This window comes from Ictidomys tridecemlineatus, chromosome 3, assembly GCF_052094955.1.
Source record: "Ictidomys tridecemlineatus isolate mIctTri1 chromosome 3, mIctTri1.hap1, whole genome shotgun sequence".
NCBI classification, from domain to species: domain Eukaryota; kingdom Metazoa; phylum Chordata; class Mammalia; order Rodentia; family Sciuridae; genus Ictidomys; species Ictidomys tridecemlineatus.
In genome coordinates, this window is record NC_135479.1 from 21,794,440 (window position 1) to 21,817,126 (window position 22,687).

At 52.6% G+C, this 22,687-nt stretch overlaps 2 protein-coding genes across 3 annotated transcripts in view; one reads left to right on the forward strand and one right to left on the reverse strand.

Moving 5' to 3' along the window:
* The window catches only part of Rara (retinoic acid receptor alpha), a 44,353-nt gene extending 26,554 nt beyond the window's left edge, over positions 1 to 17,799 (reverse strand). The window contains exon 1 of one of the 2 annotated variants that reach the window (XM_021724202.3): positions 17,676 to 17,799. The gene's annotated coding sequence lies outside the window, so the exon portion shown is untranslated. Of the gene's footprint in view, positions 1 to 8,326; positions 8,551 to 17,675 lie in introns of those variants that run through there. The other variant, XM_005321817.3, reaches the window with a different exon arrangement.
* Positions 1 to 22,687, forward strand: part of Top2a (DNA topoisomerase II alpha) — a 323,275-nt gene that overhangs the window by 72,664 nt on the left and 227,924 nt on the right. The gene's annotated exons all lie outside the window — the stretch shown is intronic.

Sequence of the window (22,687 nt, forward strand, 5' to 3'; positions counted from 1 at the left end):
CCTGAAGACTTTGAAAGTGGATCAGGTTTCAAGGTTCCCCCTCCAGACAAACACCCCAGGGACAGGCTTGAAAGTCCTTCCCTGCCCCCTACCAGAACCTCCAATAGCCTAACCCAGCTCAGCCTGCAGCAGACTTCAGTACAAAGCTGCTCAGCTCCCTGGGGAGGGAGGACCCAGAACCAAATGAGGGGGCAAAGGTCATAGAAATGGGCCAAGGGCCAGGCTAACCAAGGAACAGGGATGGGCAAGGACAGGGATGATGGTGGATGGGATTGAAAGGGCACAGGCCCCGCCTCAGAAGTCCCTTAGGAGCCATGACCCTAATGGAGGGGCCTGGGCCCCAGCACCCTGTAAACAGGGGTAGAGAAGGCCCCATCAGAGAATCGAAACCAGCACCAAAGAGAGGGAAAACAAACTACCCACATCCAACCCCCACACTATGCCAGCCACCTCCACTGCCCACGACACCCTCCCTAGAGAGAGAGAAAACCACAGACCCACAACTCCAATATACTGAGCCCAACAGAAAAGGGTGGGGGTGAGAATGCCTATCACTAGCCATGTGCCCCTGTTTGCTGGGGCCTCTTTCACCTCTAAAAGGTGCCAGGATCACACCCTAGAGTCATACACACTAGAGGAAAAAGGTAAGAGTTGACTGAACCATAAAAATGACAGGAAAAAAACAGAGGTCAAATCTCAGCTCTGCCACTCTGGGCGACCTTAGGCAAGTCACTTAACCTCTCTAAGCATCTGTTTTCTAGCCTATGAACTGCCTACCTCAACAGCTGGTTGTGGGATTTAAGAGATGAAGCCCTGGAAAGCACCTAGCAGAAGCCTGGTGCAGGGGGAGAACTGGGCACCTAGGCCCTCCCTCCCTGAGCCTTTCACTATCACCCAGGGCCTCAGCAGTCTGGTCATCTCCTGCTCGCCTCTGTGGACAGGGCAGGGAGGAAACATTACCCATTTTCCAGGGTCTGCTTCCCCCAGACAGAGGAGAGGGATGTGGGAGACAGATATTAGGGGTGTGGGTGGAGGCCTGACCACAACCCTTTCCCAAATTCCCTTCTTGAATTTCACAAACCAAAAAAGGGAAATCTCTGGATTTGGGGAGGGAAGAAGGGGAAGAGAAATAGACCATTTCCTCCCCTATCCTCAGGGGAATGGAGCCAGGGATCCCCAAGCTCAGCTGGGCCCAGCCTGCCTTCTTCTTCATTCATTCTCTCCTCTCTGTTCCCCTGGCTCCCTGAAACAACAGTTGCCCAGGAATAGAAGTCAAGCAGTCCCCTCCGGAGGGACTGAGAGAAAGAGGCAAGGATTGAGGAGTTTATAAGAAGGGGAGACAGGGGGTTTCCTAAGCATTCTAGACAGTTAATGAATCATATGCAAATGACACCCAGAGCTCAAGCTCAACTTGGGTGGGAGGGACTCCAGCTCTGGCAGAAACAAAGCCCTGCCTCCTCTGGACCCCCTACTCTGCCAGGAGCTGGCTGAGCTGGCCGAGCTGGCCAAGCAGGGCGGGACAGGGCACATTTCAAACTAGAACAGTGGGCTGGAACTATTTATAAACTTTCCAGGAAAACACATTCACACACACAAAGCCACAACCTCTCCCCTCCCCCACTCTTCTCCATCTGCAGACCGGGCTGGGGAGCGTGATGACCACTATTCCCTTTTTCCTTTTTGCAAGAGGCCGCTCTAGCCATGGCTCTCACTCTTCCTCCAAGACAAGCCCAGCCTCATTTTCAAAGAGAACACCTGAGGAGGGCTTGAGAAGGATCACCTGGGGGAGGCTAGTACAGGTGGAGGGTACCTCTTCACTACCAGCCTCCCAGAATCCCAGCTTCTCTGTAGCTAGGACTGGCTTGAAAACCTGCACCAGTATGTCCAGGCCCTGAGCACATCCTCACAGACATCAGGGGATAGCAGTAGTGCTGCTGGGGCCTCCCACTGCCCACTGCCTCAAGACAGCACTTTATTCCAGAAGAATGGTTGTCCCTGCAATTTGTACTCCACACAGCCCCAAGTCCAGCCCCAAGTCCTGCCCCACGTCCACAGAGCTGCCTGGCTCCCAGTCCCCACAATGTCAGCAGTGACTGAATCTAGGCAGAAACCCAAGCCCAGGACAGGTCAGGTTCTAGGAGGAAGAAGTGGGGATATCTGCCAGGTACCCCCAAGGATGGCACCTGAGAGCCCTCTGGAGCCATGCTAAGGACCTCTAAAGCCCAGGGTAGCTGCGATGCCCACCCAGAACCAGAGCTGAAGACCCCCCACTAGGTCTTCCTTTGAAGCATAGAGTAGGTGAAAGGGCAGGGGGCAACCCAGGATTCAGGGAGAGGGACCAAATGGGGAAGGAAGAAAACAGGAAGAGGAAGAGATGAGCCTGCTGAGGCTACTGCCAGACCACAGGAGTGTATGGACCACACAAAGGCACCTCTGTCTGGTGGGGGACCAGAGGGGCACTAAGGGGACCCCCCAGTTTGGAAACCACCATCATCACACCCAGCCTGGCATGGGGCTTTCCCCACCCTCACCTTGGCAGCTGCCCCTGTCCCCCGCCTCCGGGCAATACACCAAGCAGGAAGCACTGGGGAGCAGAGGGCTCACAGAGAAATGGGACAGAACAGCAAATAGGGGAACAGGCTATAGCACTCACCCACTCATGGTCTCATGTGGGCCCCAACCCTGAGCCTGCCATATTCTGAATCCTAGGGCAAACTGCCAACAGGACTAGATGCTACCAGCCCACTCCCAGCATCCTTCCCTGGGGATCTAAGCTGCAGGGAAGCCAGGAACAGCCCCCTTCCTACCTCAGGATATCCTTTTGGCTCTGACCCCAGACTAGGCCTGAGTCAGACTGTGCCCCGCCCCATACCCCACACCCATCGACCCCCCAGGAACTTCCTACTCCACACCCAACCACTCAGTTGGGGCTAAAACTAAGGGGAATCTCTTGTCCCCAGCTGATCAGGGAAGCCCACAGTGGGTGGGGAAATCTGGTCACAGAGCTCATGGCCTTCCCTAAAGAACAAGGGTGCAGGATAAGGGAGAAGCTGGTACTGTTTCTGTGTAGGAGAAAGCACAGTCTACAGATCCATTCCCACCCCCAAAACACACAGGGGACCCTGCCCAGAGTCCCTCCACACTCCAGTCTGGATCCCAAGAAGCTACAGAAACTCCCTGGGGAAGGTGGTGTCCATCAAAACACAAGATGAGAGAGGGCTCCCAAACTGTATGAGGGAAATAGGGAAGGCAGGGGCTTCGTGAACTGGGATCTTAGGAAGCAGAGGGTTAGAAGGGATGGGGCCACCAAATCAGTCAGATGCACAGTCACAGCCACAGTCAAGCACAGCCAGATGCGGTCACAATCTCCCCAACACTCAGTCTGAGTAGGTGGCTGTGACTCCTTCCCACAGACAAAAGTCTGGGGGGCCCTGGGGGACCTAGGGCATCAGAGACCACACACACTCAGCCTGAAAAGGCCCCCTAGTCAGGCCCCCCAAGTCCCCCTCCCAACTGTGGGCTTTGAGGGGAGGGGCAGCTTTCTCCCCACAAGAACCAGGGGTAGTGCCTACGGCAGCCATCACCATGACAACCAACAACAAACACCCAGGGAACCACAGTGGGACAGGAAGTGACAGCCACGTGACAGGAAGACATTTTTTTTCTCACTGTTGGGGGGGTGACAAAGATTGTTCACAGCCCCTGGGGAATCAGCTGTCCCTCAAGTTTCCTCCACCTGGAGCTGGAGGGAAAGGGAGCACCGCTGGGAGGGTTGCCATCCTCCATCACCATATGCACGGTCAGTCAGTGCAGGGTTGACAGGGCCCTCCCTCCTTGCCTGCCACTCACTGTTCCCCCCTCGGTCCCCCTCCTCTCCACTTCCTGCCGTGACTGGAGATCAGAGAACTCCCCACCGCAGTTTCCCCTTCTCAAGTCTCGATTCCTGGACTGAAGCTTTCGCTGTGGGGCAAGGGACAGAGGAAAGGAGGGCTGGGGACCTGCAGTAGGACCCAGGGGACAGAGGCTTCAGGGGGAGGGGCTAGATATAAGCCACTCCAAGGTAGGTGTGTACACACAGGCACACAGTGAATGGGTCACTGTGACACAACGCTGGATGGGCGCAGTGACATATAGAGACAACCTGACCTCAGGCAGCTATGGGGGGGTGTTGGGGGGTGGGGAGGATCCAGCAGGCACACCCGATTCAGGTCCTTTAATGAGCCTCTGGGTTCATCTCAGGTATCTACTAGTCTCCAGGTAGGTACGGTTCCAACTGTGCCTAGCCCCTGCTACCTCTCCTCTGCCTTTTGTGCTGAGGAATCCCCCTCCCTGCTCCAAGGTGCCTGCCCAGACGAGGGCACCTTGGCTGGAGGTGGGGGGAATGGAACCTCCCTCCACCCCCCTCCTCTTCTCTGCAGATGTCCCAGACTATATTTAGCCCAAACTGGGCGGCCAGCCAGACCCAGACTCCCCACTGGTCCAGAGCTGAGCTCCCAGTTTTTATGCAATTAAAACATTAACAGAGAACCACCCCCAGCCATCCCCCAACACACACACACACACACACACACACACACACACACACACACACACACAATCCCTAAAGCAGCAGAGCTCTGAAAACTTGAAGGAGGGCATCCCGGCTCAGCAGTCAGTGACGGGGATGGGAGTCATTGGGCATCAACCCTAAGATCATCTTGACACTTGGGGAGGTAGTGGGCAGGCTTTCCTTGTTCAGGCCAGAAAGGAAAGACTTATCCAGTTGGGGGCTGGGTGGGAAGGTTGCCTAGCTGCAGAAATTCCACCTGTCATTTTGCAGCCCCCTCCCTAGCCAGCTCCAGTTACAGGGCTGGGATTGGCAACAGGTGCTGGCCAAGCTGGCAGCAGCCTAATCCCCTTACTGGCTCCCCAGGCTAACAGTGGTGCCTGGAGGTCCAGCAGGGGCCTTGTGGGGCAGACACTAAGTAGAAGGAGAGTCATTGCCCAGAGAGGCGGGCAGCCCATGGCCCGTCTGTAAGAGCTGGCTACTGTATGCAAGAGGGTCTGGGGAAGCCAGGGAAAACTTAGTTCCACAGCACCTATTTCATTTCCCCATGATGCCAGGCGGGCAGGCGGGCGGGCAGGCTAGAGTGTGGGAGGTCTGTCTGCCTGCCTCTTCCTCCTCCTCCTCTCCAAATTCCAGGAACAGGCAAGGGAGGCTCCAGTTGCGGGAGAAGGAGAGTAAGCAGGCGGTCCTGGTTGGGGTGGAGGGAAGGAGGGGGATGAAGACTAGAGCAGGAGGCAAGATCCAGACGAAGCAAGAGACACCCACACCCAAGCCAGACTGGGGACAGACACACCGACTCTGACACATTCTCACACTCTGGGCCAGGTCCCCACATGCCGCCCACCCTGCAGAGACACCCAAATACCCTCAGTCAGTCCTGCCAATTCCCAGAACACTCCCTGGACACACACAGAGATCCAGTCTCTACCCTCCGCCCCACATCCCCCCCACAAACCCTGTGTGCTCCAGACAGCAGCAGGAGGGTGGAGAGGAGAGCAAAGGGAGGAAGGAGCAGGCGTCAGAGAGGATGTGCAGCCAAAGCCCTGGGAGCTGAGGGTATCAGTTGCCACACTCCTTTCCCAAAACCCAGTAAGCCAAGACAACTCTGGACGTCTTGCCAGGGGCCCTGCCAACTTCCCACACTCCCAAACCATTACCACCAGACAGGGGCGTGAGGTGCTGGGCAAGTGGAGATTATCCCACTTACTCCTCGTCACAGGGAGAGGATTATCTTCCCCAAATGCCTGTCACCCTAAATCCCAAGCAGTGCTCCCAACCAGACTCCACAAGGCAGCCCTCAACATACCTACCCCTCCAGCCAAGCCTAAGTCCCGCCCTGCTCATGCCTCCCAGAGGGAAGAAATCTGGATACTGAGCCTTGTATTTGGGGGCAGGCCCTACCCTCACATCACATAATTCTGAGGACCATCCCACCTAAGACTCTAGAACCTGAGCAAAGAGTGGCCTGGGGAGATAGGTCCCACAGAGTAGAGCCAGCTTCAGAGACCAAAAGGTTTAGGGAAGGGGAGCTAATTAACTGGGCTCTGGGTTGATATCCCCCAAACAAACCTGAAGGCCACTCAGACAATATTCTCTCCCCCATAGTAGACTGGGTGGCAGGAACCACGTCATGGCATGAGTAGGTGACTATGCCCAGCGTGGGAGGAACAGGGGCGATCAGGATGGGGCTGCCTACAGCTAGCTTCCTGCCAGAGTGCCGCAGGGTTGGGAGTAGGAGGAAAACTAGAGAGGTATCCCAGGGTGGCAGCAGGGGCATTTAGGGTCAGACTGAAGGGAGCAAGATATAAGGGATTTAGGAGGAGGTGGCCAGGATTAAGCTGTTCCAAACCCAGGGTCCTCTCAGAACTGCCACTTCATCTGCACTGTCTGGTGGTGGGCTGGGGATGTGGCTCAAGCCATAGCACACTCGCCTGGCATGCGTGCGGCCTGGGTTCGATCCTCAGCACCACATACCAACAAAGATGTTGTGTCCGCCGAGAACTAAAAAATAAATATTAAAAATTCTCTCTTTCTCTCACTCTCTCTCCTCTCTCACTCTCTCTTAAAAAAAAAAAAAAAAAAGAGTCTGGTGGTGCAACCCTGCAATGACCACCTCAGGCACAAGCTCACACCCTCAAAGTCCCTGCAAATCCAAGATCCTCAGCTCCCAAAGGCCTACTCATGTCTGACCCTATTGACCTCTTTGTTTCATAGCCAGGACTCTCATGCAGTACTGATGTCCCAACTCTCCTGTGCACCATCTTTCATAGCCACAAACTCACTGACTCCACAACCATTCCCCTTCTTCCTCCAGGAGGAAGAACCAGATCCCAAGTCCAAATACTTTCTCTTGTTCCCTCCCCCAGACTCATCTCCAACCCTCCAGGGGGGGAAGCCCCAAAGCTCTAAGCCACCCCATCTCCAACCTGGGGCTTCCCCAGTCCAGCCTCCCCATACAGTCCTGAAGGAGCTTGAGGAATTTGGGGACCTAGACCCTAATTTCCTACCAAGCCCCAGGAGGGTCCTTACTGAACCACTTCCCCCCAAAGGGTATTAATACCCTTATAAAGACTGCAGCCAAGAAAATGCGCAAGAGACATCTCTCAATCTCCCCACTAATGTGGGGGGAGTCAGGAGCAGAAATGAGGGCTGGGGTAAGCAACAAAGGGTGAGCAGTCAGGAAGTGTTCTCAGGTACAATCCCCTCAGAAAATATTTATATATATATAAACACAGACATATTTATATGCTTTGTGTGTGTATACATGCATACACACAGGCAGCAGGCAGAAGATAACCTGATGGCAGAAGAGGGAGTTGACACAAGGTGGGGTGAGGGGGGTACCCTTACATGTCAACATACTGGCATCCTATCCAAGACAGGATGAAGAATGAAGAAACTTCTCCAAGGCTGGTGGACTTTTTAAAATCTGATTTTTCATATAAGCTGGTCCCCACCCCCAGATTAGTACAATGGGGGCCTGCCCCTCTTCCTATGGAGCAGCCTGACAACAGGGCAGTACCCAGAAATGAGGAGAGGGGACATAGCCAAGCTGATTTTTCCCTCCCCCACATACACACATACACACATCTGGCTAGCAGCTTCCAAGCCTCGTGGGTGGCACCAGGTCCCAGACATCCTAGGCAGAGCAAGGTCGGCCAGTCTATTCTGTCCTCCTCCACCCTAAAAGGCTTCCAAAACCCCATTGTAACACAAGACCCAAGGACACCCCCCACACAACTACACTGGCTCCGCACCCAATTCTGACGGCTCCCCTCACTCCATGGGGGACACCAGCTGGGTGGGCCCCGCCCCCATCCAGCTCTTTCTGGTGGGGGTAGGTCCCCTTGCTGATTCTCCCCAAACCACAGGGCGGCTCAGGTAACAGGAGGAAGGAGGGAGGGGGCTAGTCCGTTGGGCATCTGATCTCTCCCCAAACAGGTTTGAAAGTCTTTTTGTTTTGCTTGGTTTTGAGGAGAAAAGAGAGAGCAGGAGTTCCCAGTGGCGGTTCTGACACGGCTCGAGCGCCGGGGACACGCACGGCAGACTACCCCAGACGCCTCAAGGCTGCGCGCGAAGACTCGGCGCAGACAGACGCACAGATGGGGCTCCCCCACCCTGGACACGGAGGCGGACGGCTGGGAAGCCCAGGAACCCTCAGGTTCGGGTCGGAACTGCCTGGCACTTGGTCCCTGCCCGTGGCTCCCATCAAGAGCAGGCCACCGGGCCCCGAAGCCAGAGGGAGCCGAGGGCTCCCGTGAATCCCGGGGGAGAGGTTACCTCGCAGCAGGGGGACGCAACACGTCTGGAGAGTCAGCGGGCACGGCGTCTGCCCTAACCCGGCGCCTCGGCGCTGCTTGGCGTCAGGGTTGTGGGGTCCCGGGAGAGGAGCCGTCCGGGGGGCCGCGGCTCAGGGGCGCGGGGCGACGGCAGCGGCCATGGCGAGTCACGTGCGGAGGCTGAAACTTTACCCGGAGCCCCAGACTGGGGGGGGGCGGAGGGTATGGAGCTGGGGTGGGGGGGAAGGCCCCCCTCAGGAACGCCCCTGCCCGCCCACCGGCCAATCACCAGTCAGGGGCGGGTTCTCAGGCTCACGCCCGCCCCTCTCTCCTTAATAGACCTAGGGAAGGGCGAGTCTTAAAGGAGACGCTCCATGCTGAAGGTTAGACCGTGGGAATCTGAGAGAATCTCTCCCTCTTCGCCAGAATGTGAGATTCAGAGCGAGAAGCGGGTGAAGTTTTGTGGAAAGAATGAAAATAGGACTCAGTGGAGAAAGGATCGCAGTGTGTGGTATCCTATACTCCCTTTTCCAACCACATACGCCCACACTCATAGGGACGTGCTTCTCTCTCTCTCTCTCTCTCTCTCTCTCTCTCTCTCTCTTTCACACACACACACACACACACACACACACACACACACACACACACAACACACACACACACACACACACACACACCACCTAAACCTGGGAAGAGAGAAAGAAGAAAAAAGTTGGTGAAATATGGAAGTGAATGCGGTGCCCTCGCTGTCAAGGCCCTATCTCATAATTACTATTTTCCAGCATTAGCTGGATCTGAAAGCTGCGTGACCTTGAGCAAGTCAATTCCCTTCTCTGGACCTCAGTTTTCTCATTTGTAAAAAAGGGGCACAGGAGTAAATCTCCCTCAGGGACACCTCCTCCCACCCCCAAAAAAATACTCTCCGGTTCTTTAGGGTCTGAGGAATCCTGGCCCAACCCAACTCCCAGGACCTATTGAAGTAGTTTCCCCAAAGTGGGTAGCCCTTGATTTTCCAGTAGGGGCAACCAGGAGTACCCATCTATGCTAGAAAACTCGGACTCAAGATTCTCTGCAAGATTGGAGGACCCAGAAGTTTCTCATTTATGTTCCAGCTGGACAGGATCTGGATCATGCTTCATCTGCAGACCCCAGTCCCCAACACAGCCAGGAGTTGCCTCCCTGCCTGCTACTCGGTTTGGGAGGATCATATCCCCACCGTTAGCAGAACCTTCCTGGGTGGGTGGGTGAGGGGATCAGACTCACTCTTACTAGGGAACAGCCTAAAGAGTTCCCTAGGAACGTTCCACCGCCACGTTCCAGGACAGAGAAGTGGCCACAAGTGTCCCCACAGGACTTCCCACTGGAAGGGAAGTGCCACACTCCCAAGCCACCACCCGAGTGAAGAGCCTCTCATCCTGACCCGCCAATCCGACAACCCCCTCATGACAAATTAGGAAAGGAGGCCAAGAGTGGACACGGGGTTTTGTCCACGGTCGCACGGGTTGCCGAACCGGCTCTAGAACTGAAGTATCTGGTTGCTCTCTCTGTCTTGTTAGTCCCCTAGTCTTGGAAGGAAGCAAAGGCAGGATAGGCCGTGTCGGTGGGACGCTATGCTCAGAAGTCCGCAAGGGAAAACCTTCACGGTAGTGCGAGCAGCGTTTCCCCAGACCCTTTCCTGCCTGCTGGGCTGGGGCTGTCTCCAGCTCCCGTCTGGATTTCCGTCTGCCGGTGCGAACCGCCCGCCCAGTCTCTCCCGCCCTGTCCCGTCCAGATCCATCCGCAAACATGTGCTCAGCCGGTAGGAATGCGCCAATGGCTCCCAGATGTGGACGCTGACGCTTAACCCCTTCCCCTCCATCCCAGCCCCCTCCCCCAGGGCCTTCCAGCTTAAGCCCCATCCACCACAGGGGCCTCCACTCAAGTAAGGATCCAGCCTGCCAGGGGGGTTAGAGCCAGCCCATTTCCAGCCTCTACAAGCTTCTCCCAGCCAGCCTAGTTCCTACCAGCTAAGACCAGAGGGGAAGGTTCATAGACTGAAAAATGCAAGTGGGTATGCACAGTTACACTGCCTCCAACATGTACGACCTTCACATACACCTGCCAGCATAAGGATTCAGGTACATTCGTGCACGCAGAGATTCAGACATCTTCATACAAATGCATACCTACCTGCACATTCAGAGAACAAATGTATACACCCTCAAAACACATGTATGCACATCCAGCAAGAACAAGCATATGCAGACATGTGTGCACACACAAGGGCATGAAGCAGAGGGTGGGGCATGCTTCTGAATCGACACAGCAGTAAGCCCATGTGCAAATGAGGAAAGAAATTCATGCACACACAAACCCACCCCCACAGAGGATCAGACACTCATAAGACTGTGCCCATAGGTACAAACACATAGCCAGCACACCTTTGGGGTATTCCCTCCCCAGGGCACCCAGTACCACCTGTCCGAGGATCCAGTCTTACCCAAAATTGACTCCTGGAAGCAGAAGAAGTTGGGGGAGAAGGAATTTCCAATCCCCAGTAGCAGCTGAACTCCAGCTGTGCTGGACTCCAGCTGTGCTGAACTCGAGCTTCCAGCCCCTCCCACCAAGGACCCTGATAATGGAGAAGAGTGCTCAGGAAGTGGCAGCAGAAGACCAGCAGAGGGAGAAGAGCCACCAGGCAAGAGGTACCTTACTCTTTAGGAAAGACACTCCTCCAGGAGGCCTATACCCTTCCCCTGCATACAGGAGATAGGCTGGCAGAGCATCTGAGCCCTGGTTTCGTGAAACTAGAATCCCTTTTCAGATGACAGGAAGCCAGAGAGAGCTTGGATAGGTAGGACATCCAGTGACAGGTCCCAGTAGTCAAAGGAGATACAAAATAGCCCTAGGAGAGCCCACACTTCTCTTCTCATAGCCTGTGGGAATGCCTCTTTAGGCATTTTATTAAGTGGAATCTAAAGAGAGAATGGGAAACAGTTGTCTCTCCAAGACCACCTGGATGCAGGTGGGGTAGGAGACTTCTACTGAAACCAGCCCCATATGACCCTTTTTTCCCCTTGCCTCCCAGATTATTTTAAAAAGGTGTTCCTCTCACAGTTACCTTCAAGGCCCCATCTCATCTGACTCAGTCCTGAGGGGGCAAGGCTCTTGTTTCCATTGTATAGATGAAGAAACAGGCTCAAGGGCTGAGGCTGTGGCTCGGTTGTAGAGCGCTTGCCTAGCATGTGTGAGGCACTGGGTTCAATTCTTAGTGTGTATATATATATATATAAAATCTCAAAAAGTAAGTTACCTTTCCAAGTTCATATAGATATATAGAGCTGGGATTCAAACCCCAGTTCTTTCCCCAATGCCCCCTGTGCCCAACCCTGACATCATTTACGCCAAATCAAACATTCCACATCATTCTGTAGCCTGCAGCTTCTTCCTTTAACCTCTCAACAGAGCACATGGGAGAAACACCATTCTTGCCTAACTTTGCAGGTTTATGGGTGGGGCCAGATCATGCCAGGAGAGATCAGAGAAAGCACTAGGGACTACACATATAACCCTCTACCTCCTCCCCAAGCATGGTGCCCACCTGCCTAGCAGGCATGGCTGGGTGACTCAGCCGCATCCGGGGGAGATGCCAGGGCAGTGACTCACCTACCGAGAAGAGCAGAGTCTGGCCCTTTGCCAGCCCCAGGACAGAAGCGACTTAGTCACCACAGGGACTGCACTGCCCTACAGGCACGGTCCAGGGATCAGGGACAGGGGCAGGCTGTGCCCTTCCATGGTTACATGCGCCCCCTGGTGAAGGTAGGCTTCAGCATCCTGGAGTGAGCTGAGGCTGTGCCTGTCCCTGCCCCCTCACTACTATCTACCCCCATCACACAGGGCCCTGCTCCAGTGCTGACAAGTTCTGTGAGACCCCTGGGCTGCTCTGCCCTCCTGCAGCCTGCCCCCTGCCCATCACTCACCACCCACTCTCCTACTTGCCCCACCTCCTCCTGCCACCCAAGTTGTACCCAGGCTGAGTCTCCTTTAACATGTCCTGGCAGCACCCCTGCCCCCACAGCCCCTCTCACCCCCCCACATACATACACATGCACTTGCATATACTTCTGCCAGCCTTGCTTCTGCCAACAGCTGCTGAAGTTGTTGAGAGGGAGGGAAATCAGGAGGGTGGGGTACAGGGATTGAGTTACTAGAGCTAATGGGGTGGGCTGTCACCCAATCCCTTCTCCAGCTAGTACCCCCACCATCTCCCTCACCCACCTGCCTCCCTCCCTACCTCTGGCTGGCAGCCTACTGCCCTTTGAGCTTCTCCACCCCCACTCCACCCAAACTAGGAAATAAATGTTCAAGAGTATTTGTCATGCTAAGACCAGCCCAGCATATGAAAGAGAATGAAAGAGACAGAGATGGACATAAAGAGTAATTCCTGTGCTCAGTGCTCTGTCTCCACACTAGGTGTGTGTATCTATGTATATGTATGGAAGGGGACTGAGTAACTTCAAGAGTCCCAGTGGAGTTGGTGGGGCCCAAGGGGAGTTGACAAGCTGAACAGCCTCAATCCATTTGCACTATTGATTTCTCACACACTGCAGCAGGACTGATGGGAGGGGCATGATAAATCAGCACCCCCACACACAGAGAAACTGAGTGGAGCTGGGGGAGGGGTCCCTGCACCATAATTTGTGACCTACTGGGAGCTGCTTGGTGGGGAGGGGTGTATGGCAGAGGAACCAGAGAAGTTGAGAGGCAGGAGATAGGATGGGGGAGAGGGTGTTGGATTAAGGGCTGTCTGTAACACCTCCTCCCAGCTGAATCTGAAGCTGTTTTGAAGAAAGAAGGTGGGGAGATAGATGTACCATGCTTGGTTACACAGACAGGGCCCTGGACAACTCCAGGGAGCACATAGGCTTCCTGTGCAACTGTATGACATGGTGGCCCTCGGGGAGACAGAACATAAACTGAATTCCGAAGGACCACAATTCCCCACCAAATTTCTCCCCCTATCCCCCTAACTCTCAAATACCCACTCCTGCCTCCAGGCTTCAGAGGAGGGCTCCCTTCAAATTAGTGATCAAGAACTGGGGATATAGCTCAATTGGTAGAGTGCTTGCCTCACATGCACAAAGCCCTGGGTTCAATCCCCAGCACCACCAAAAAAAGAAAAAGAAAGAAAGAAAACAGACTAGTGATCAAAAGCCTGTGCTAATCTCTCCACTCCTCAGACCTGCTCCCTTCCTTTGTTGAGGGGAGTGGCAAACCAGGACCATGACCCACAGGGCTGTTAGAGGGAGGCGCTGGCCTTGGCTGGAGGGAACTCACAAAGAGCTCTGGAGAGTTTAGAGACTTGTGTCCCATGTTTTCCATCTATCACTAACTCATCCTGCAACTGTGGGCAAATCCCTGACCCTCTCTAGCTCTCTAAAATGGAGCAGCTGGAAGGGATGTCCCTTTTGTAAGGTGTCTCTAAGCCCCACAGCTCGCCAGCCTGTGAGTGTGTTGGAACCTGTCCAGCACCTCCATTCACACCAGTGGCCACAGACCACCCAAACAAACCCCAACCCCAACCTCCTTCCAGCCTGGGCATGGACTCTCTCCATACAGTGGAGACTTAATAAACAAAACAGGCTGGGGTTTACCCAAGACCCTGTATAAACAAGCAGAGAGGGAAATAGACTATGTGTGCTGGCCTGAGGTCCCCCCCCCCCTGCAGCAGGGGAAGGAAATCCAAGGAGGTGTGGAGAGGAAAAGTGTCCAGAGAAATGACCAAGGGGCCTGGGTTCAGGTCTCAATGCAGTCTGTGGCTGGTTGAGGGTCTTAGGGCACACCACATCCCCCTCTAGGCCTCAGTTTCCCTCTCTGTAACCTCTGTAACCTTGGTAACCTCTAAAGTCCCTTCCAGTTCCATAAAGTTGGACAGAGAGCCTTGAGGGGTCCCAGTACTTCCTGCCAAGTCCAGCCCATCTACCTGGCCAGACCCTTCTCAGCAAGCTCTTGCTCATGCTCAACATGCCTCAATCTGTGCCCCCACATACTCCTTTGCCTGCCTCTTACCCTCACCTTGGCCAGCCCCTCTGCCTGCCCCGTGCTTTTCTGCACGTCCCTCCTGCCAGGGGACAGACCAACTAAAAATAGTCCCTGCAGCCTTTCTCGCCCACAGCTGCCCAAAGAGCAGGAAATGAGGGGGGCAGGGATGCTCATGCCCTGTCCTCCCCCACCAACTCCCAGCTCAGAACCATGTCCAGCACTCCAACCTGGGGCCAGTGCCAACTTGGCCATGTCAGGGGCATCACACACCCCTTCCCTAGAGGGAGGTTTGCCCATAAGTGCCTACATCACAGAGCTGCCCCTACTCTGTGGGAGGAAGAGAAAGGACGAAAGCGGTCTAGAAGGAAACCTTCCCAATTTCTGACAAATCAGTGCCAACCACATTGTGGGCACCACAAGGGCAGGTCCTGGCTCCACTGGCTGCTCTTTTGAGGCAGAGGGAATTGGTGTAGAGAAGTTTGTGCCAGTTTTCTTTATCCTGGCCCAGCTGGAGAGAAGACAAATAGTGCCCCAATTATGCTAATCCCCTGCTCCCCAAAACACGGGTGCAGATACAGGGGTTTCCATGGCCACCCTAGCTACCATGGGGAAAAAAACTAAAAAGGATAGCAGAAGATATTGGCTACCCACATGTAAAGATAGAAGCCTGGAGGCGAGAACAGGCCATGCCTGCCAGGTTGGGCATGCGCTGCCCCCAAGCTGAGTCAGAGGCTATGAGGGAGAAGCCTGGGTGCTATGGTGCCAGGGACTACAGTGCCCTCACCCCACCCCACCTGGGATTCCTGACACCTCCCAGTCCTAGGGGAATGCCCTCCCTATACAGGAGGCAGGAAATCAGCTTAGCGACTCTCTGGAGGCCTGCAAGGGAGGCCGGTCCATGAAGCAGGCGGGAAACCCAGGAGTCCTGGCACCTAGCCCAGAAAGTGAATGAGAGAAATACCTCAGAGGGGAGGAAATGACCCAGATGAACGCAGACACATGGCACCCCCAGCAGCTCCCAGATGTGACCCCATAAGAAGGTACTGGCCAAAAGGGCTGGATGGGAAAAATGAATGTATTTCTCAACAAGAGGAGAGAAGAAAAAGAAGCCAGAGGAATTGGAAGGTGTAGGGTAAGCCCAACTCTCACCTCCTTGTCAAAGTCAGAGGTACTGACATTAAGGTCATCAAATACTAACAGGGTCCTCAGGTGCCCAGTGTGTTTCCCCTGCAGTAATCTCCATCCCCTGGCCTATTTGTTACTGAGCTTCCTTTGGCACCCCTTCCCTGGGGCCAAGCCAAGCAACCAGTCAGCAGGCTCAAGGTGGTGCTCAGGAGGCCTGGGCAATGCCAGGGGCAGCCCTCATACCATCCTCCCACTGGTTTCCCTCCCGCCCGCTCTCAGCCACCACACATATCTCAGCTGTCGAATCCGATTAGAGCTCCTGCCCAGTGAGCCGGACAAGGAGGCCACTGAGCAGGGGAGAGACAGAGACAAGGACACAAAGCAGGAATGGCAGAAGGAAGGTGGAGAAAGGGCTCAGGGGAGTAGCTGTGGAGCCTCAGAGGAAAAACAGCAGGGTGGAGAGATCTGTACTCTGACCAAAGTGCTCTGGAGACACCTACAATCTGCATTAGGGGAACTCTGCAGTACCTGGGGCAACAGCTATGCCTGCTTCTTCAGTCCCCCAGATGGACAGGATGGGGGAAGGAAACTGAAGGCAGAGAGACTGACCTAGATTTAAGAAAAGGATCCCATCCTAGAATCTTTCAGCCACAACTCCTATTTGTGCTGGGCTTTACCATACATTATCTTACGGGGTCTTAATGGCAGTGTCCCTGCCAGGCAAGCCAGGCTTGCTATTGATAATTTCTACAAATGAAAAAACTGAGGCGTGGAAAAAGGAAAGACTATAAATGCAGAGTTAAGTGACCCTGGGCTGAGTTTCAAATTCAGGCCTCTGATTCCTGATTCGCTGCTCACACTCAATCTCTATTTTCTTTCTTGGGTCTAAAGCAGAATAAAGTCTGAAGCTACTCCATTATCTATCCTTTCCTCCAAATACAACCCTCAGGAGACCCGAGGAGCCATGGAGGAATACAGAGTACACTTTATACCCAGACAGTTACCGGATAGGTCCATGCCACCCACCCCCACTACACACTGAGAACCTGAGGAGTTCCCTCAAAGTGTGACCAGTCTCTATCACACTTCTCCATAGTCTACTACTCCCTAAGGCAAGATACACCCTTACACATGGTTTCTCAGACACGTCATTCACCCCTTTTATAAACCCACTAAACCATAATATGCTCTAGATCTTCAGAAAGCAGGGACTGTCAGCCCACAACAGAAGAGAAAAATATGTCAATATAAACAGTAGGTGAAATCCAGACCTCTTCCAAAGAGCCTGCAGGAGGGCAGAAGCTTGGGGACCTCCCAGCTGTAGGGTAACACCAGGAGCCTGAGGCTCTGAAAGCCAAGGAGCCCAGGGAGCTGGCATGGCTGGTCAACCTCCCTGGTCTTGTCTACACCCCCTTTCCCAGCCATCTGGACTGAGCCTCTTCTGACCTGGGCCATATTCTGGGATCTCTCCTCTGAGATGCATGCAGAAACCTCTACCCAAAACTTATAGATCTTACACCACATGGTCTTTATACATATACACACATACACAGAGTGGAGGGGGCTTTTTGAAATTGGCATTGAGGTATTGGCAGGAATAAAGGCTCTAAGTTGAAAGAACTTACCCTAGAGGAAAAGGTCACCAAAATGCTCATAACCTCCACTACCCTTTAGCAAAGCCCTTGGCTACCGAAGAAGTGTGACATGAACCTGGAAGGAGACATTTGGTCCCCTACAAGGTGAGTAGGGAGTGGGGGCAAAGTCCTGAGTTCTTTGGGCAGGAAAGCAAGAGAGAAATCCCTTGGGAAGGCTCAGGTCCCTCAAGCTCTTTCCACTCTTTCTGTTACCCCAACACTTGCCAATTATCCAGTCTAGGTGAGATGGGGGAAGGGGTATTGGGCAATACTGCAAAGGTGGGTACAAAGGGTGTGGGGCCTGGGCAGACCTTCCCCCAACTTTCCTTTCTTAGAAAATGAAGAATGCCTCAAGGAAATGTGGGAGGGGTGCTGGAGGGTGCAGGGGTTTTGATCTTTCAGACACCCCACTGTTCCTAGGCTCCCACCTCCCAGGACCACAGTGAAAAATGGGGGAGGAGGGATGAGAGCCTGAACTGGTGAAAAGGGAAACGGCAAGATCAGAGGCAGAGGGGCCGGGCAAAAGGTGGCAAAAGGAGAATTGGGAAGGGGTGGGCATGATCCTACCTGCTCAGGTGTGTGCTGGCAGGGGGGCGATGGGATTCCCAGGAGAACCGGGGAAGCCCTCTCAGCTCGATTCAGGATTCCCCCCTGCTTCTGGGTTAGGCTGCTGCAAGAAGCACAGGTTCCCGTTGGGTCCTAAAGTCCACTCTCTAAACAGTAGGCTCTCCCGCCCTCTACTATCAGCTCTGAAGTCCTAAGGTGCAGAACTGAGGACCCATGGGGGAGAAATAACCCACTGGAAAAAAGGTGAAATCAGTCATAGGCTAGGGACAGGTATATTTCTGGTCTCAAATAAAGCATATGAATGCTTTAAGCTAAGGATAGGATGGCAAGGGGTAGGAGGAAAAGACATTTTTTTTCCTGCCTGCCCTGAGACAATGGATTTGGATCTTTGGTGCTAGAGAAGAGGTTAAGATCTCTACCACTGTGCTGAGCCATTCAGCTACTGAGAATTTGAGGAAGGAGATGTTATTTTTTGATGAATACTCATTTCTGTCCTCTTCTTCAGAGACTATAGCAGTCTCCTTCATTCTGCCCTACTATTTCTAAGTGCCTAGGAGGCCATGCCAGGGAAAAATTGATGGTCAGCAAGTAAAAATGACAGGATGACTTAGTTGGCAGCTGGAAACCGGCAAAAATCTTTTGTTTAGTTTTTGCAGTGCTGGGATTCAAACCCAGGGCTCAACACATGTAGGTAAGCACTCTACCACTGAACTACAACCCACGCCCAAAAAACTGGCAGAATTTTATCACTAGACTGAGGAGTGTGTGTGTGTGTGTGTGTGTGTGTGTGTGTGTGTGTGTGTGTGTGTGTGTAAGTGTGGGGTATACCAATATACCTATACAGGTGAGAATCTGAGAGGCTGAGGAAGGGGAAAAACCAAAAAAGATCTTTGAGCTATATCCATAACTAGAAATAGCAACTGTCAGTGGAAGAAAAGACTGCAGAATTAAGAGGTCAACTAGTGTCTTGACCCAGCCCTCAACAGGGTTCTGGATCTTTATTACCAAAATGCACAGGTTAAAGAGTATTTTCCCAGGTATCATTTTGGATAAATACAGGGGGTAGAGGACCTCTTAACACAAAAGATCAGCTTCCAGGTCGCTGACTCAGTTTAGGATAGTCAGTTTGTTTGTAGCTCAAAAGGGAGAATTCAGGTGTGGTGGGCCAGGTGGGCCAGGGAAATGATGGGTGAGAAATCAGCACAATACTGGACTGAGAACATTTTGCAAGGAGAGTTACACATTATCTCCAGCAGCAGAGCAGGGAAAATGTCATGGGGTGAAGGGCCAGGGGAAGTCCAGGACAGATTTGAGGGAAGGGAGAAATCATGGCCTCTTCCTAGAAGGGGAGAGGGCAACAAGGCCTCCACCTCTTCTGTCTTGCGGGAAGAACTAGGGAAAGGAACTAGACAGTAAGGATGGAGGGCCCCAGGGTGGAGTCCATGGGGTGAACTTAGGTCAAGCCTTTCACCCTAATGTGCCTCAGTTCTCTCCCAGCTGTTAAACAGGGCTCTTGGTTCTTCCCAGGCAGTTAATGAGTGTTTACAAAAGGGACTTGGAGATCCTCAGATCTCAGCTGGGCCACCACTACAGTTATAAAGCTCAATAAGGGCTGAGTGTTACTTGGGGAGGGGAGGAGCAGGGGAAGAGGGGAAACAGACTACTCTCTTACAAACTAAGGATGAAACCAAGCTCAGAGAGTAGCACAGGCCCAGCTGCCACAGGATATCCTTGTGCCCATGGATGGAGGTCATACTCCACCCCCCCCCACCTCTAACCACCACCAAAGGCTGGCCTCCAGCTAGCTGTAGGCAGAACCCAGACGAGCAGCTGGTCTTCATTAACTCCAGCTTTTTCACCCCCCACTGTGAACCCACAGCTTCTACAGGCCTTGGCTACAAGGGCTGCCCTAGCCCGACCTTGCAGCTGACACTGGGGTAGGGGGCACCGCACCAAAGGCCAACTTACCAGCTCTAAAGTAAGTGGAAGCAAGGCTCCTTTTTCCCATTGGGAGCAAGGAGAGAAAGAAAGGAGTGTGGGGGTGAGAGGGTGGAGGTGGGGGAATTTAGGGCAAACAGCAGGCAGTGAAGTCAGCTGGATTGAGGCCCAGAAACCCCCACACCCTGGGGCCAAGTCTTACTCTAGCTTTGCTTTCAGCTTGAGTCTTGGCGAGGCCCCAAACTAGGGAAGGTCCTGGCTGCCCCTTTCTGCCTCCCTACCCCCACCCTTATTAAATACACATTTTATCTCTCAGCATCTTCATTATCTTAACTGAAGGAGACAAGTAGTGGATGGCGGCAGTAGAGAGCGTCAGGAAGGGGGGCGGGTGTGGGGAGCAGGCGCACCCTTGTTATAAAGTGCTGATCTAGCTCTTTCAGGCAGTGTGGGAAACAGAGGAGGGATCAAAGGGAGTGAGGCTGATTCAGAACTCAATTAGAGCTTTTTAAAAAACGGAGCTGCCTCTCCTTTTGCCAGTCTTCAGCCTTTACCCAGGCCCCTTGCACCCAATTAGTTTCTACTGCCAGTGCCTTGGGGCTGGGGCTGGAAATCAAGGGGAGGCCAGAGGAGTACACCTTCTCCCCCTACAGAATGTACTTCTAAGAGGAAGACCTGCTGTGTTTGCAGCTCAAGAGAATGTGTCTTAGAGGGTGTCCTGACTTTTCAAGAGGAACCTGAGATCACTACTTTCCCCAAATGTTAAAAAGTAGGAATCAAAAGTGGGTTCCTTCCTAGGTCCTTGCCAACTATAGGCAGTTTCTGGTCAATATCTAGGGACACTTGGTAACAGGCACACCTCTTCCCAGCCTGAAGGTAAGCCTTGTCCCATAGCCAAAGTTTCCCTCAAGCAACAAGCAACATAGAGGCTGTCTCAAGCAAAATATAACTACATCAGAGGAGTGATTAGAATGCATCTGTGAGGCCAATAAATGCTCCAGAACTATGCCAAGACACATTTTGTAGGTGAAGTACCCTTCTTCTGCAGGGGCCTGCTCTACCTCTGTACAAAAGCACCAGCAATGTTTACCTTCAGCTGAGAACTATCAAGATGGGAAAGACAGCATCTTACTCGGTTCATTTATCATTGAACAATTGTTAAATACTTAGCAGGAGGGCTGGGGATATAGCTCCATAGAGTGCTTGCGTCACACATGCCAAAGGCCCTGGGTTCAATCCCCAGTGTGGGCGCGCACTAGGCACCAGGCACTGACTGTGAGGATAAATACAAATGTAAATGACATCTCAATCTTGGGCCTAGGCATGTAGTTCATTGGTTGAGTGCTTGCCTAGCATGCATGGCATGAGACCTAGGTTCCATCTCCAACACCAAGAAAACAAAACCTCTTAATCTTGGACTTCTTTTCCCCCCATAGTAATCAACATAATACTTCTCAAAAAAAAATTTTTTTTTTCAGTGCTAGGGATCAAATCAAGAGCTTCATGTACGATAAGCAAGTGCTCTATCACTGAGCTACATTTCCACTCCTAGATATTTTTAAAAAATATGGTTTAAGCCATATCTTATTTCCACTTCCAGGCCATACTGGGGCTTGAATCCAGGGCCTCATACATGCAAGGCAAACACTCTACTACTGAGTTACATCCCTAGCCCTTTTTATTTTGAAACAAAGTCTTTCACTTATTTCCTAGGCTGATCCCAAACTTTTGATCCTTTTAGCCTCCTGAGTAGCTGGGATTACAGGTGTGTAATACATACCCAGCTAGCTCACTTCCCAGTTCTTATTGGTGCATCTTAAAAGGGTTTTTAAAGGTAGGGAGTAATGAGGGAGGAGGGTTGGAGAAAATAGGGCTCTACCAACTTTCCTGATCACTGGGTAGCCTGGACCTCACACACTCTTGCAGTTAGCTAGCCACAGATGAGTCTTCATTGAGCCAGAAATGTCAGTGGCAGCTCTGGGGTTGAAACTCACACCAACATTATTGTGTTTTTTTTTTTCCCATGGCAATACCCAACACTATGGAAGCTTATCTACTTATTAAAAAAAAAAAAAGACAAACCAGGATATAGGCAGACACACACCCCAGCATCTTTAAAAAAAAGAGGTCAGCATCTTTGCCACTACTCCATATGAAGTAGCCTAATATCTTGGCAAAAACTACTAATCACAGGCCCATCCCATCCCACTAAAATTCCTACCACCTTCCTGTAGCTCTCAGCTTCAGTGAGAAAAAAAAAACAGCAAGGAAAGAGTTTTCTTCCTTTTCTTCTCTGGCTGTCTGAATTACACTTAAGACTTTACTGACAAACATATATCAGCCTTTGCTCCCACAAGGGCAGCGGAAGCCAAGCAGGGACTCTAAGTCTGCTTCATGCATCATTGACAGAACCAACCCTGTTCCAATTGCTGAAGTCTTAAGAGCAGCAATGACCTAGAAATTGACAGTGGGGGGAGAACTGAAGGAAAGGAAACTAACAAACCAGTCCACAGAAAGCCCTATTTCCAAATACCAGGGGAAGGAGAGAAAGGGGAAAAGAAATTTGGCCCTTTTGAATCTGTAAATGTGATCTTGGATGGAAGCCAGGGAGGAGACATAGCAGCCCCACTGCGAGTCAAGCCATGTTCCTGACTCAAGCTCTACAGTTAAGAGGAAGGCGCCAAGCCTCAAACACAACGAGGTGGGGAGGCCGCTCCTTTCTGGGCAGGATCCTACTGTGGACACAGAACAGACAGCTGCCCACAGTGTGGAAACAAACTGTAAAGCAGTCACGTCTCTTAAGGCTGCAGCATCCAATAAAATGTAATTTAAATCAAGCCTCGCATCTGTTCTCAATCCCATTCAGTCTCTGCTTTCCATCAGCCTTCGGACAATCTTTGCAATTATGCTTGTTAACCCTTATAGCCCCAGATGCCTTCCAACCTTTTCAATATAGAACTGTGTACCCCATTTGCAAAATTGCCCTGAGTGAATTAATGCTCTAATATAGTGTGAGTAAGAACAACATCCAGCCCTGTGTCCACAGATTCTCCTCTGCTACACACACCAGTGGGTAG